Source organism: Gopherus flavomarginatus, chromosome 4 (genome assembly GCF_025201925.1).
Source record: "Gopherus flavomarginatus isolate rGopFla2 chromosome 4, rGopFla2.mat.asm, whole genome shotgun sequence".
Lineage (NCBI taxonomy): Eukaryota > Metazoa > Chordata > Testudines > Testudinidae > Gopherus > Gopherus flavomarginatus.
In genome coordinates this window covers 75,511,834-75,524,628 of record NC_066620.1, presented here as the reverse complement: position 1 = coordinate 75,524,628, position 12,795 = coordinate 75,511,834, and the positions used below count along the sequence as shown (strand labels likewise).

General features: G+C 43.7%; 1 protein-coding gene across 1 annotated transcript in view; it reads right to left on the bottom strand.

The window, feature by feature from the left end:
- Positions 1-12,795, bottom strand: part of AKT3 (AKT serine/threonine kinase 3) — a 336,511-nt gene that overhangs the window by 177,084 nt on the left and 146,632 nt on the right. The window lies entirely within an intron of this gene.

Below are 12,795 nucleotides of genomic sequence, written 5' to 3'. Positions count from 1 at the left end.
GATGTGTGTACCCCATCATACAGGACAGCCAGAGTGCCTTGTTTTGTATGGAAAATAATGGTTTTCTAAAAACAGGAGGCTTCTCCAATATAAAATGAGAATTTAGGACCTTGCCTACACATTGAAGTTGCACTGGTTTAATAAAAATAATTATTAAACTAATTTTAGTTAAATCAATTCAAATCCCTGTATGAATATAGTTCCACTGTTTTAAAATGGTTTAGCTTGCACTTGTAAATTTACCAATGCAAACTAAACCAACATATACCAGGCTTACATAAAATTAAGTATGTCCACAAAGGGTTTTCCAGTAGTTTAAATCAGTTCTTTAAACAAAACAAAACAAAAAAAAACACCTTTAGTTAAACTAGTGTAACCCTTCTGCCCCTCTGAGTTGGCAGCAACAAGGGCAGAGTTCAGTACCCTGGGGTTCTGTTTCAATAACACAATACAAAACTGGCTCGAGCCCCCACCCAGTGACCTGGGACAATTACATACCACCCCCTCAGGCGCCTCTAGGAGGCAATACTTCCCCACTCGCAAGCACGGAGTCAGAGTGTAGCAAAATCCTTTTAATAAAGGAGGGAAACAATGTGGCATTACGTTGGGGAAACACCACAAACAGGATTATAACACAAACCATGAGCAAAAGACCTACCTCCAAGTACGTTTGGTAATGTCCTTTTCCCCTCAGGATCTTAAGTCCAAATCACCCCAAAGTCCAACAACCCAAAAGTCTCTGTCCCTGGTCAGTGCCACCCCAGTGTTCAAAAGTTCATCTGCAGAATTTTACCCCTCCCTATCCTGGGTGGAATTGGGGGGGCATACAGGGTGTTAAGGGGCACCTTACGTGAGCAAGGCCAACTGCCCCGCCTCTCCGTGGAGGTCTGCTGCAGCCTTCACGACTCTGCTCCACCAGCCCTCCCTGCAAACCGCTCTGCTCCGCTCACTGTTCCGTGGGCTGCTCCACCAGCCATCCCATGAACCACTCCAGCTGTCCCCGCAAACTGCTCAACTCCACTCCGCTGCGCTGGCTCGCTGCTCCAACTGTCCTACAAACTGCTCTGCCAGCTGCTTAGCAGTATATCTTCAGGCTCCCCCACTAGTTAACACAACACTCAGTGATCTCAGCTCAGTAGTTTTAGCTCTTTTTTTTTAGTGATTTCACCTTGTAGTAGGGGAGCCCCCGTGCTGGTGCACTATTGGCCCAAAGTGAATTCAGCTCAGCAGTCTCTAGCCAGACTCCTAAAAGAATCAAAATTAGCTCTGCCATTCAACAGTGGAGAGAGAAAAGGAGGTGCAGTAGGTGTGGTAGGCCCTCCGGGGGGCCCATACCATCAGGTACACACACCTGTCCCCAACCTCTCTCCATTCACTGGGTTTTGGCACCCATGTCCTTTGTCTAGTGAGTGCTATTTACTTGATGGTGAGATTCTCTGTCATAGGGCAGTTTCATAGTTCCCCATTCACATAATGAGGATGACAACACTTTATTCCTCCTGTCCCAATAACAAAGAAATTGGGAATCCCACAGCTGTCAAAGTAACCAATTTAGGCTGCTGTGGGCTATGCTAGGCGGAGTGGACGTGCCTATGCAAACACAATAAGTCCCTGAAACTCTTTTCCACACTCACCATAATTCACCACCAGATGTCACGGTAGAGCTCATCCTGACTCTGCTTACACTGGTATAACTTTTTGTGTTGGCCTATGTCTCAGAGCTTGGGAATTAACTGAAGGAAAAGGTCCTATAAATCCATGGGCTTCTAAACTGGCCTCTAAACCAAACACAAGCCTGTTTGGTTTTAAGACACATTGGCCCTTTACAACCAGAGTGCCTTTGTGGGGCCAGAAGTGGTGGTGGTGTTCACCCTCCTCATTTGTAAGGGAGATCCTAATCAATAAATGGGACTGATCCACCTGGTACAAGTGTTGCCCATAAAGAGTTTTATGGTGTGAAGGCCAGCGCTTTTCCAACTTCACCCTGTACTGCCGCCACTAAAACCTGTGGATGGGGTCTGATGAATCTCTACCACCTAACTCAAATCCTCCTCTCCTTTCTTCCCTCCCACTATGAACTGCAGTGCTCGGCAGCAATATCCTCCCTCCTCGCCATTCTGGGAGTAGCACTGCCTTATGTTGCCATGATTGCACATGTGTTCCTGGATCCCTTCTGCTCAGACCACCCTGTCCTTCCCTGGCAAGAAGCAGCCACTGCTCAGCTAAACACTTGGGTTCCTTGCTCGGGGGTGAGTGGCAGCTTTTCCTCCTCACATACTACAAGTGTGCTTCCCCTCTATAAACTTATCAAGCTCAGTCATGAAGCCAGTTAGGTTTTTTGCGCCCACTGCTCCTCTTGGAAGGCCGTTCCTCTAAGATTTCTAACCATCAGTCTAATTTCAAGCCTAAACAGGTTAATGGACACACGAACAAATGGGGCTTAACTTAAATAACTCCTCTCCCTTTCTGGTATTTACCCTTCTGATGTATTTATATAGAGCAATCATATCTTCCCTCAGCCTTCTTTTGATTAGGCTAAACAAGAAGCTTGATAAGAGTATTGAGCCAAACGGAGGACTGACAGATTACAGAGCCTAGAAGACGCTGTGAGACCCTACTGCAAGAGGATGAAACAGCGTAAGGCATGGGATATTTGGCATGAGATTTTTGTCCCAGACACCAAAAATAAAAATAATGCACCAGAAAAGTGGTTTAACTAGGCCACAACGTTATTAATTTAACACATTCCAAAAACTATCCAGCAATAACTCATCCAGTGCAATGTGGTCATCCTTACATAATTCATATCAACCAAGAGAAGGCTGCCCTTAGCCCAAACCCTATCCAAATCTTTAACCAGGTTGCAACACCAATGCTGTGATGCTACTGGCTTCCCTTCATACAAGGATTAAGGGTGTGGAGAAAAGGAGATGGTCCATCTCTATGCCAGACAATATGAGCCTCAACCCCATCACCCACATTGTTGAAGGTATGCCTTCAAATAATCCCACTTCCAGTTAATCAGGGAACTGGATCTGTTGTAATAACTGAGACCTAGCAGGTCCATTTGTGAGCTCAACTGTGGAAAAGCAGGTGAGAGTTTATAAAGTGTTACAGTCACCTAAATAACAAATGCTGACAGGAAAGGGTACAGACAGAAAGAGACTGAATTAGTCCAGAAACAAGGACTACAGATACAGCCAAATGACGTGTTGAATCAGAAAGCTTGTATCTTCCACAAACAGAAGCTGGCCCAATAAAAGATATTACCTTACTCAGACTCTCTGATATCCTGGGACCAACACGGCTATGACAACAAGGCAAACAAAACCAGGGTGTCAAAAATTAGGCCTAATTAGTTAATAGAATAATAATTCATCTCCCACTTTTGGGCTCCTTAAAAAGGAATATTTGGGGGGAGGGAACAAACGGGGAACAGATTCCTGGGGGAAAGGCAGACAGGCTTCTGTTTCACTCTAGAAACTGTCCTTTGTTCATGAGCCCTGAAGTTCAACATATTGAAACGTCAGGCCATCACCGCTGCACCAATGAAGACATAAGCCTAATTACTCTGTCTTCCCTTCCTTTCTGTATTCCTTTCTGTCCCTCCTATTTCTCCTCTCCTCTCTCTTTCTCAGCTTTTTATCTGACCCTGAGACCAAATGCAGCACACAGAATACTACAACAAAGTCTAGTGTCCCAAAATGTTTATAATCTAACCTAACTTCCCTAACCTGCCCAGGCAGCTAAGAGGAAAGCAAGACAAAACAAAATAAAACCATCAGCCAGCTGGTCCAGGCCAATCTGGCAGTGAGGGAAAAATTAATTCCAAGCCTCAGAAAGTCAACTAGCATGATGCCTTCAGCAAGGTCCAAAATCCTGATCCTGCCCTAATTCTAAGGAACGGAAGGAGGGAGCTGTTGTTCCTGGGTGCAAAACAGTGCCCTGGGCACAGGAAAGGGCTTATAAGCCTTCTCATTCAGTGCACAGGGGCCAATGGGCTTCTGCTGCATCCTTCAGTCCAGCGTATCAGCTGGGAAGACATTCTTCCCCCAGCTGTCCTATCTTCAAGGTCACAAGGAAGCTGATGTCCCATGATGGTGGGCATGGGGGGGGGATAATTAAAGGAGCACCATGGCTTTTGTTCCCCCACTGACCCAGACAAAGCCATCCTCGTCGCAACTAGAGTGTTTATTGTGAATAACGTGCTGCACAAGGGAAGCACTACTGCTATACTTATTGTGTGTAATAAATTAGACCATAAGTGGAAGGACGTCATTTCAACCGAACAGATCTGTACATGAATTCAGCAGGTATTCAAGAAGTGCAAAAATTAAGTGGCAGATGTGATCTCTTGGGCTAAGCCAACCCTGTCACACTTATCTATAATGTGACAGACCCAGGCTAGTAGGGTACAGGAGGCTGGTAGAGGGCAAATATACTGGTCATTGGGTGAGTAATTTTCTGCTCCCTGAGTGACCAGAGCAGGGGCTGCACTAGAGTAATCAGGAACCTGCTAGTACCAATTAAGGCAAACAGGCTGATTAGAATACCTGCAGCCAATCAAGGCACCTGGGTTTAAAAAGGAGCTCACTCCAGTCAGGGAGCGGAGAGCCAGAGGAGAGGAAGTGCGTGTGAGGAGCTGGGAGCAAGAGGCACAAGGAGCTGAGAGTGAGAGGCTGTGCTGCTGGAGGACTACAGAGTACAAGCATTATCAGATACCAGGAGGAAGGTATTTGGAGGAGGCCATGGGGAAGTAGCCCAGGGAGTTGTAGCTGTCATGCAGCTGTTACAGGAGGCACTATAGACAGCTGCAATCCACAGGGCCCTGGGCTGGAACCCGGAGTAGAGGGCGGGCCCGGGTTCCCCTCAAACCTCCCAACTCCTGATCAGACACAGGAGGAGCTGACCCAGACTGTGGGGAAGATCACTGAGGTGAGCAAATCTGCCAATAAGAGCAGGACCCACCAAGGTAGAGGAGGAACTTTGTCACAATAGTTATCAAGGTTTCGCTTGAGTTCTCCGTCATAGTTTATCGAAATGAGATCTCATAATATTTATTTACAGATACAGGATTCAGATGGATCCTTACCCTCTGCTGCCCCCCCCCCATTTATTTAGGAGGTTTATTGGATTCCTCTTCATACATTTGACAAATTTAATATGGACTTCTTTCTAACTGGGCAATTTTTCTGGGCATGTAGCCAGCCCCACCCCCTTTTTTCTTATAACTCCAAAGCTCCTTTGCTGAAGTCTTAAAAGAAGGATGTGACCTTAAGCATCTTTGTATTCACAGCCTTCACACGGTTCTAATAATCTTTGTACACAATATAACTTGTGAGGTATCATTTAAAAACTAATAACTCATTTAACATCAATATTCTTGTGTGCAGTATGAACATGTTACGTATTAAGAGTTATGGATGTATGCTGGAATTATTATCAAAGTGTGTTAAATCCAAATATATCAGGAGGAGATGGTAAACAGGTCTGCCCTAGATAATGATTATTTGCTTCTCTGCCCAGCCTGATCATCAGGCAGAGACACTGAAGGTCCAATTTTACATATCAGATAAACAAAGCTATCAAGCAAATAAGTAGGGGAGGAGACAGCATGGCCTCGACACCCAGCAGGAGAGAGGAGTTTATTTTTAAGGAGTTTTATCTGGGTTTACTTTTCAAAGAATAAATTGCAAAGGTTTACTGGTCTATAAAGGGGAAGGGGGCTGAACCTCACGTGATAAGCAACTGAAACAACTGATTGTAAAGAATATTACTATATTATAAAAGTATATAGAGTGAGGTCTTCTCTGAAAGCTAATGACACACTGGTGATTAATATCATGGTGAAATGTATAGATTAATACTATATGAGGAAATATGGATACTTAATGATATTAGGCTTTAAAGTCTGTGGCCAAACAAGGAGAAACAGGTTCCCTTCTAGACAGGAGAAAAGGCAGCTATTTATCTTTCTCTTATGTAAATTAAGCATGGTGAAATCAAAACAATGAAAGCCCTATTTACATACAGGAGGATGGGAAGCCAACAGGAAGGGAAAAAACTGTATGAGGTCATCCTGTCTCTTGAATTAAAGTAACTGAACTTTGAAAGATACAAGAAAAGACAGAAGACATCTTTGACATCCATCATTAGAAAGACAAAAGAGGCCAGAGCTCTTTGAAACTGAGAAAGATGGGGCCTTTAACCAAGAGCCAGCGGAAGTCACTGGAAACCGAATACAGGTGAGAAACCTGCTTAGGCAAAGATCTTTCATCTAGAAAGAAAAGGAAAGCCAGCACCTTGTACTTCCATGAAAGGTCCTAACTAAGGGAAAGTCAGCCATGCGTGGGAAACAGAATGACTGGTGAGAAACCATCTTGATCTAGTACAGTACAGGCTTTGGTCAAGTTTTAGAGTTTTAGATGCATGTTTTCAGGTTTATTTGCTTATAACCCTTTCTAACTTTCTCTCTCATACTTTAATTCACTTAAAAGCCTATCTTCTTTTGTCAATAATCTTGTTTTACTGTTAGTATAAACCAATTCAGTACTGTGTTTAAATGGAAAGGTGTACCCCAGTTAAGATTATAAGCTGTGATGTGCTTCTGTGTCTTTGGAGGAACAAATGAACCTTATTATTTCTCTTAACTGTTCAGGAGAAGAATAGACATTAAAGAGAAAGTAGTTTTGAGAAAATTCAGGACTGGGACTGTGCTGGGGTTGTAATTCAGGTTTGCTGGTTGTAATAACTAAGGCTGATGATGGGCTGGTGGAATCAGAATTGCTGGACCAGAGGTGCCAGTGTACATGGACACTCAAGATGTGGCCTGCAGGCATATTGCTGGCTGAACACTCCAGGCAGGAAGTTACAGTAGCAAAGCTTTGTGGGGCACTCAGGGTTATAGGGTAAGAGATGACACAATCCCTCACTGGTCTGGACTGCACCCTGAACACGGTGACAGAGGGATTTAGATGCGTGTCTCCACTGTCTTTAAATTTTCAAACTAAATACTGTAGCTATGGGTCAGAGGGGAGAGGTTTAAGCTAACGGTAAGCCATTTTAAGCAGTCCCCCATGTTTCCTCTAAATCATCCTGACAAAAGTAACATCACTGAAATACCTTGTCCTGTGACAGAAAAGATATGAACAACAAAACTTAGGGCATTACTATTTAGACTCCTGCCCAAAAAAGATATGATGAATCAAAGTCTTATCAATGTAAATATACCTAGCCTCGTCCGAAATGAGGGCCTTGCACAGAAAAATGCAGGTTCTGTTCCCTCAACATTTCCCTTCAGTCACCATAGGGTAGATAGAAAGTATTCACTGTGCAGGGTTGCGGACAGAATAATTTACTGCTGTGTTTTTAATAATTTTGGAAGATATTAGGAATAAAACCACAGAGAGTGCCAACATGTCTGGGAAACAAAGGGCTTGTCTAGACAGAGCAACAATGCTGTGATAATGAAGTGGGGGTAGCTCCCTTCTATAGACACCCACTCAGACATTTAGCTACAAAATCCCTGTTAGTAGCTGTTCTCTACTTACTTTACCTGTAAAGGGTTAAAAAAGCCAATAGGTAAAAGGAAAGTAGTGGGCACTTGACCAAAAGGCCCAACGGGAGGGCTAGAACTTTTTAAAATTGGGAAACAAATTTCCCTTTGTCTGTCTGTCTGTTCTCCAGAGAGAGGGGACAGCAGAGTCAGGGCTGGAGCTATGCTGTAAAAAGCTGTGGGCCAGGTATGAAAAATCACCAGACCATACCTAGAAACTACTCATTTGAAACCCGCAGATATGTAAGTAGATCAGGAACAGTCTAGGAAGACGCGATTAGGTTTCTCTCTTTTATTTCTTTGTGGCTTGTGGATTCCTCTGTGCCAACCCTCAAATGCTTTTGTTTTGCTTGAAACCATTAAGCTGGACCTCAAGAAAACCATTCCTGATGCTTAATTATTATATTTGCTCTTTTTAAAACTAGCAATAGCCTAAGTTCCAGATGTATTTTCTTTCAATAAAATTTACCTTTTTGAAAAATAGGATTGGGTTTTTGTGTCCTAAGAGGTTTGTGCATTCTCCTGTTCTGTTCATTTGCTCTGAAGCATCTAGCATTGACCACTGTAAGAAGATACTGGGCTAGTTTGACCATTGGTCTAATCCAGTATGGTCGTTCCTATGTTTGTGCATATCTTATTTAATTAGCTCATGGCAACAGCTGATTTCCTTTGTTTTCTTTCTCAGCTCTTTCCCGGAGGGGGGTGAAAGGGCTTGCGAGTACCCCACAGGGAGGAATTCCCAAGTGTGCTTTCCTGGGTCGTCAGCCGGCACGAAGTATTTTCTCTCCGCTTTTTTGGAGATGAGGGCCAAGGAAGCTGGGGTTTGCCACAGGGTAGTCGAGATATTGGCTACCCCATGGTGGAGAGGCAGGGCGACCCAGCCAGGTGCCGAGGACAAGAGCACATTAAAAAGAGAGTCAGGTGGCTCCTCCATCTCCTCAGCCCAAAACTGGAAATTGGATGCTACTCGCTTAAGGAGCTCCTGGTGAGCCTTGAAGTCCTCCTGTGGGACGGGTGGCAGTGCCGTTTTGGCCTCCTCTGGTGCCAGTGAGGGGACCGGCACGGTGCCTCGGGCATCGGTGGGTACCGGTCAGTCGATGCCCAGGTCTGAGTCCGGGTGCAGTGCTGTTAGCTTGAGACCCGTTGACTTTTCCCTCTGCCGAGGAGGGGAGGCCAAAGGAGCCTGGGACACTCCAGCCACCGAGCGAGATCTCGCCTGGCCGGGCATCTGAGGCCACGGTGCTCATTGACAGCACTGCCCCTGCCATCGTGTTCTATGCCACTGACTGACTTGGGGGCCAGGTGGCACAGTTTGTTCTCGCTGAGCCACACAACTTGGAGATGGGTAGCTGGGTGCCGATGCTGAGGTCACCATCGACCGTAGGGTACCATAGGAGCAGTGAGAGCTACGGTGCCGTTCATGTGACTGGGACCTCGACAACGAAGATTGGTACCCATCCAAGGTGCTGCTCCTGTACTCGCCCCAGTGGCCAGAGCTATGACACTTCGGTGCTGGAGAATCTCAAGAGGAGTCCCGCATGCGATGTCTGGTAGAGTGGGAACTCGAATCGGAGCGTCTACATCGGAATCAGCTCCGGTAGCTGTCTGGCATTTTCCCCAACCACTGGGAGCCCTCCAGCTCGAATGATATTGCAGGCAGGACTGAATCTCCATTAGACGAAACTAAAAGAAGATAAAGACCTGGAGTCACTCCCATTTATGTCCAGGCACCCCCGGCTGACATCACCAAGGCTGGCCAAGAGCACCCATGTCTACCCAGGTGCCCTCGACTGACCTCACCAAAGTTGACCAGGAGCAACCAGAAGACAGCAGCAGACAGTGCAATACGGCTGCTAACCATCTTTCCTAACTTGCAACAACAAGGAGATGCTGCTGTGTAGTAATGCAGTACTGCATCTGTCAGCAGCACCCAGGAGACTTACAGTGACAGTGAGCTGAGCAGGCTCCATGCTTGCTATAGTATGTCGTCTGCACGGGTAACCCAGGAAAAAAGGCGAGAGGATTTTTTGCCATTGCTTTCACAGAAGGAGGGAGGAGGGCCTGACGACGTACCCAGAACTACCCACGACAACATTTTTGCCCCATCAGGCACTGGGAGCTCAACCCAGAATTCCAGTGGGGGGCGGAGACTGTGGGAACTGTGGGATAGCTACCACAGTGCAACGCTCCAAAAGTCGACGCTAGCCTCGGTACTGTGGACGCACACCGCCAACTTAATGCACTTAGTGGGGACATACAATCGACTGTATCAAATTGATTTCTAAAAAATTGACTTCTATTAAATCGACCTAATTTTGAATTGTAGACATATCCTATGAGAAGTAACTTACTGACCTTTTATTAGGAATAAACATGCTACCTTGCCAGCAGCTGCAAATTTGCAGCACCTCAGGAACTTTCCAATCAGAGGCCATTAGACCAATTATTTAAGCTTATCAGGTGCTGTAAATGAGATAGAATGCATCTAGATGCTGTTTTCATTCACTTGCACAGACTTTTTTTTTTGGGGGGGGGAGGTGAGTTTAATTCAAATTGTTGATCTTCCCTAATTAAGTAGTGAACAAAAGTATATTCCTTTGTCAATTTACTGTGTGACAGCAACTTGCATTATGATTTTAAATCTTCCATATACAATGTTATTTTTATGTTTATAGTTAATATCAGCTGCTACTCTGAGGGAAGTCTGCATACTTAATCCTCACTCAAACTCTCAAAACTTATTTTTATGTTCTGCAGCCACATAATGCATTTTTTCTCCAAGTATATTTTTGTTTCTGGTACATGGCTGTAAGGCAAATAACATCTAATGATTTATGAAATAGTTCTATTTTATTTAATTACAGACCAATTGCAGAGGATTCAAGTTTCTCAGACAGTAAAAAATTTACCTGAATTTTACATTTATTCTTTTCTTAAAATGTATTACCAGATTCTTTATTAGGCAAAAATGTATCTTCCTCTATTCTTACAGACACTCTTAATCAACAATAATTTATGTTAAGAGTATCCAAATGATTTCCCTCCAAAACAGAAAAATGTATCTTGCTTACCAAAAATGTCATCTCTTCAAGTATCACAGTCCACAGATCCATGATAACAGGTCTTCAGCTTGCATGGCACAAGGGAGGCACAAGCAGATCTGTCCATCCTTGGCAGGAAAGGAAAGCCACTCCAATCTGAACAGCCTGCCAATTTGAGATGATTTCCACAGCCAGAAAAATACCACTGACCAGAACTAATGATTACACATTATAGGAGCTATAATATATGTATCTAAAAACCTACTACAGCGCATATAGGAGTACAAACTAATGTAATTAGTCAACAGATCCTAGGCCCTACATGGGTTAGATCTGTGGGCCATGCTATTTGAAGAAGGGAAAATTTCTGGTAAATCAGAAACAAATTTTCCTATTCTCCATCACATCAAGGTCCACAGGTAAGAAAAGGTAGAGAGAAGGGCAACAAAAATTCTTACGGGCATGGAATAGCTTCCATATGAGGAGAGATTAAAAACACTGGGATTCTTCAGCTTAAAAAAAAGACACAACTAGGGGAGATATGATAGAGAGCTATAAAGTCATGAATGGTCTTGAAAAAGTAAGTATTATTTACCCCTTTACATAACACAAGAACTAGGGGTCACCCAATGAAATTAATAGACAGCACGTTTAAATCAAACATAAGGAAGTACTTCTTCATATAACCCACAGGTAACATGTGGAACTGGTTGCCAGAGCATGCAGAGAACCAGCATGGCTTCTCCTGTCTCTGTTCCAGCTTTGGCAAGGGAGAACAAGAAGACTCTTCCATCGAATACAATGATTTTGATAGCCCTAGTACCTCCTTATACAGGAAGCATAAATTGCTGCCCTGACATTTGATGAAAGGCATAAAACAGGCTTTACAATACCAGGGCTTCCTTCATGGCTTGACCACCATCATGTCACATCTCCAAGATATCAATATGTCGTCGTCTTTCTTCTCGTGCACAATACTGATTTCTACCCTTTAGATGTTAATGGAAATCCAAGACACTTAACATACATGTGTCCAAAAGGTAACACCTTATTTTCCTCACCCATGTTCTTATAAAACTCTTCAATGGTTATTTGTGTATGTCAGAATCCAGGACAAAGTATTTTACCCTAGTTCCAAGTCTTCCAATGAACTACTGCAACTACAATTACCAAACAGAACTTCTACTGTATTCTCCATGTTCCTTTCTATTTACCATCCTCATCTCTCCAGAGTAGTAGGAAGTTTATTTTACAGATTGCTCCCACGTGAAGTAACTTCCCTGCACACAGCCAATTCCCTAACTTTTCAAATCAAATATTAAGAGGCATTTTTTGTGCAACATATAACTTCTTAACCCTCTCTTTAATGTAACAATGAAATGCTACTCTCTGATCCTTCTACTGTTCCCATAGCCATTCTTTCTGAAACTTGGCTACAGGATCTCTCTTCACTGCTCTCCTACCTGAACTACAGATGCTTTATGATATACTGTATTCTATATAAATTCCTATTAGTGTGAGTTAACTAATAGACTGTGTACTGTATCAGACCATACCAGTTTTCTTTTCTAACAGTATAGTTTGACAAGTATTACAATAACTGAACTTTAGAATTTGTGGATCTGTATGACTGTTAACAGTGTGGGCCATCTCAAAATGTCCTGTTGTGACCAAGTGCGGTACTACAGGTGTACCTTGCCTATGGGTATCAGTAAGTTCATATTCACAGACTGACGCAATGAGGAGCCAAAACAAACAAATCAAAATAAATGTGTCTCCTTTAATAAACTAGCATCAAAGGAGTACTTGGAATAATAAGGGCCATAAACTCAGTACCCTGGTTCAGAGATCCCAAACTTAAGTCCAAAAACAAGGCCTCTGAGCCTGGTTGGGCAACTCTTCCGGAACTGGAGAGAGTTCATCACACCTTGCAACCTGGATGGCTTTTAGTCCCTTCTCTCCTGTTCACCTTCCTGTTTCTGTTCAAACAGGCCAAGCCTTAGGGCTGACCAGACAGCCTTCTTAAATATACCCAGGCTGTTTTGGCTGAGAGTTCCTGGTTGTCTCGTAAAAGGGCAGAACACTCCTTCACAAAGGATGTAGAATATGGATGAGATTTTCAAAAAAAGCCTAATAAGATTTAGGTATTAACTCCTGTATGGTCCTTCGAAAATTCTGTCCAAACTCTAATTCTTACAG